Below are 3,606 nucleotides of genomic sequence, written 5' to 3' on the forward strand. Positions count from 1 at the left end.
CTACGAAATACCTGATAGCTTCTCTCAAATTTGTCCAGGTAATGAAAGGTAGAGAAAGATGACAAAATCAGTCACAGACTGGAGGAGACCCATGATGACTATCAATAAAAACAGGCAATGACCGAAAGCAAACTAGGATCCTGGATTGGATCCTAAAAAGGAAAAACGGACTCAGTGGGTAAAACTGGGGAAATCTGAATGAAGTCTGTAGTTTCATTAGTAACACTATGAAGAAATAGTAACACTATTTCTTAGGTTTGGTAAATGCACTGTGGGCTCATAAGATGTTCACACAAGACTGAACGGGAACACACAGGAAAGTTGTATTATCTTTCCAAATCTTGGGTAAATCTAAAATCATTTCCAAATTAAAAGTTTTAAAAATAAACCCCCGTTGGGACTTCCCAGGTGGTCCAGTGGTTAAGAATCCGCCTTCTTTCAGAAATCAAGAAAAGCCATGAAATGGAAAAGAAACCCCTTGAGGATCTGCTTTACGAGAAGCAGGAATCACTGGAGAAGCAAAATCAATGATCTTAAGAGTGAAAATGATGCTTTAAATGAAAAGTTGAAATCAGAAGAAGAGTAAAGAATATCAGGAGAGAAAGAAAATTTTAAAACCCCTCAGATCATGTATCTGGAGCAAGAGTTAGAAAGCCTGAAAGCTGTGTTGGAGATCAAGAATGAGAGGGTGTGCCAACGGGATGTCAAGTGAATGAAGACGGAGAAACTGGTGGACGATAACACAGCACTGGTGGACGAACCGAAGCAATTCCGGCAGGAGCATGGAGAATTAACAGCTCGGATGGACAAGCACATGGCAGCTTCCAGGCAACTTTCCACGGAGCAGCGGTCCTGCAGGAGTCGCTGGAGAAGGAGTGCAAGGGCAGCAAGCGCCTCTCCCTGGAGAATGAGGAGCTGCTCTGGAAGCTCCAAAACGGGACCCTGTGCAGCCCCAAGAGGTCCCCCACGTCCCCCGCCATCCCCTTCCAGTCACCTCGGAACTCGGGCTCCTTCCCCAGCCCCAGCGTGTCTCATTCAGATGACCTTCCTGGGAGCCAGAGGCAGACTGACGGAGTCTCTGCAGGACTGACCCCGCCCGCAACTGCACACCACCTGCCCTAGAAGTGGGCAGTCACGGCCCCAACCGGCTCCTTCTATGTGAGACCGGACTCCAGAGGAAGGCTTCTGACCCGGTCCAAAGATGCTATGGGAATGGATCTATGCGGACTCTGTTGCACAAAGCATTTACAGAACCGGAAAACTTTGATCATTGCCTTTTTCACCTATGGGTAAAGGGGAAAACTCTCAGGGCCAGTTAAGATAAAGATTTATATAACCTTTGTAGCCTTATATAACCTTTGTAATTTATATAACCTTCACCACAGGGAAAAAAAAAAAAAGAATCCACCTTCCAATGCAGGGGATGCAGACTCAATCTCTGGTCAGGGATCCAAGCTCCTACACGCCACAGAGCAACTAAGCCAGCATGCACAACTAGAGAGTCCTGGGCTCTGCAAGAAAGTCACTGAAACTGTCCCTTTTCCTGCTGCCTTCCTGTCCCAGCTGTTCTGTTCTTTGTCCCTCGCCAACCCAACCTACCCGTCCTCATCTGTTGGTTCCACTTTCCTGTCCCTTCTTCCATAGAGAATGGAGCCCGTCTTTGCAGGGAGAGGCAAGACCCCCCATCTTAGGAGGCTGAGCTCACTCCCCAGGCTGGCCGGTCAGTCACCCCCTCCACCTGGCTTCGAGGACTGGTTCAGACTTTGGTCTTTCACGGGGCTTTAATGAGTGAGAGTTGGGGCCGGGACATTCCCTAAAATTACTGGAGAGGAAGACTCTTTCCAATGGGGTTGTTAAGCTAGCAGAGTATAAACCTGGGGCTAGAGAACAGCCCCTCTTCCAGAATGAAACCAACCGCAAGTGAAGCAGGTGAGCCATGAAGAGAGAACTGCTGATTTGGCTTGAGCCCCTGGGCTCAGCCATGTCTCAGGCTATGGCCATCGTCAGACTAGTATCGTCATTAGAGTTTTTCAGCTCTGTAAGTCAATACTGTGGGCTTCCCTGGGTGCCTCACATGATAAAGAACCCGCCTGCAATACAGGAGACCTGGGTTTGATCCCTGGGTCAGGAAGATCCCCTGGAGAAGGGAATGGCTACCCACTCCAGTATTCTTGCCTAGAGAATACCATGGACAGAGGAGCCTGGTTTGGGTTAAACTAGTTAGAATGGAGTTTCTGTTGCTCACAACCTCCAATGCTAAGCCTTCCTCGGGGGGCAAACTCTGCAAGCCTCTCCTCCCTTCCCCAGAGGCTCATACTCCCCTCCCCCATACCCTGGGACCACCTGTGCCTGAAGCCGGAGGGATGAGATGGTTCCACCAGCCCTCTGGGGTGCTGACCTAACATTGGAGTTTGGGTTGCCCCAGCAGCAGCCTCTGAGATGAGGATGTGAGTGCCAGGAGCTGATCTGAGAGGTGGTCCCTGGAAGCTCAGGTAGGGGAGTGAGGGAAAGAAAGAGGGAAAGGTGTGTTCCCAAGATCATCGCCATGGGCAACTGAAGTTGAGTCCTGGTGAGGACCTCTGGGGAGGGTGCAGACCACTGCTCAGAGTTGCCCATCTAAGGACAAAACAAGCTGGGGGTTTGTACACAAAATCTCACCCATCCTGCATTGAGGTCTGCTCCTGAAGACATTAGTTAATTAATTACCATTTCTGGACTGCCCCACGCACAGGGCAAGCACGTGCCCATACAAAGTAGGAGATGCTTCCAGGAAGAATCCATTGGCATCCTCGGAAGGTGAGTGCTGCAGTGGGGTAGGGTGGGGAGGCGGGGGTGTATGCAGGACACAGCAGTGGATGCTGCCTCCACGGCCAGCATCAAGGAAACTGGGCTCCTGGGCTCCTGCTGTTGTCCAGCCTCTGAGGAATCCCTCTGACCTGTCTCCTCAAGTCCCAGGCCATGTGCCTCTGCCTTCTCATCAACACCCCAGACTGTCACACCTCTGGGACCACACCCTGTGGACAAGGGCACGCTGCACCCACACAGGCTTCCCTGTCCCAGGAGCGCGGGCCTCGCTGCAGCTGGAAGCTCTGATTCTGGGGTGGCTCCTCCAGGGTGACAGTGGAGCACCTGACATTGTTCAGCTCTCTGACCCCATAACCTCTTATCCTCAGTCGAACCCTTCTGACCTCAACTCCTTTCCCTTCTTCCACAGGCTCCTCCCTCATCAAAGCACCTCATCCCCACGCTCCTGCAGTTCCCAAAACCATACCTCCTCCATGACAGCTTCTCAGCCTTGTCCTCCCTGGAGAAAATTCAACAGGAGCGAGTGGAAATTCAGTGGGAAAGGATGGCTTAACAGATGGTGCTAGCCCAAGTGGGTATCTTTCTGGATGAAAATAATGTTGTATCCCTACCTCAGACTCTTAAGTTCTGTTGGCAAAAGTAAGTTCCAGCTGGAATAAATGTTTACATGCAAAAAAGTAAAACAAGAAAAATGATTTAATTTAGGAGAGGAGAAAATATAAAGTCCGTATTGGCGAATCTTTTTTCATAGAGATAGGAAATTCAAAGCATACAAAAGAAAATAAAGACATCTTGGCAAAA

At 49.9% G+C, this 3,606-nt stretch overlaps 1 pseudogene; it reads left to right on the plus strand.

Annotated features, from left to right (window-relative positions):
* The first annotated feature begins 441 nt into the window (after positions 1 to 441).
* On the plus strand, positions 442 to 1,122 carry LOC128067763 (microtubule-associated tumor suppressor 1 homolog; annotated as a pseudogene).
* Positions 1,123 to 3,606: the final 2,484 nt, after the last annotated feature.

Source organism: Budorcas taxicolor, chromosome 23 (genome assembly GCF_023091745.1).
Source record: "Budorcas taxicolor isolate Tak-1 chromosome 23, Takin1.1, whole genome shotgun sequence".
Lineage (NCBI taxonomy): Eukaryota > Metazoa > Chordata > Mammalia > Artiodactyla > Bovidae > Budorcas > Budorcas taxicolor.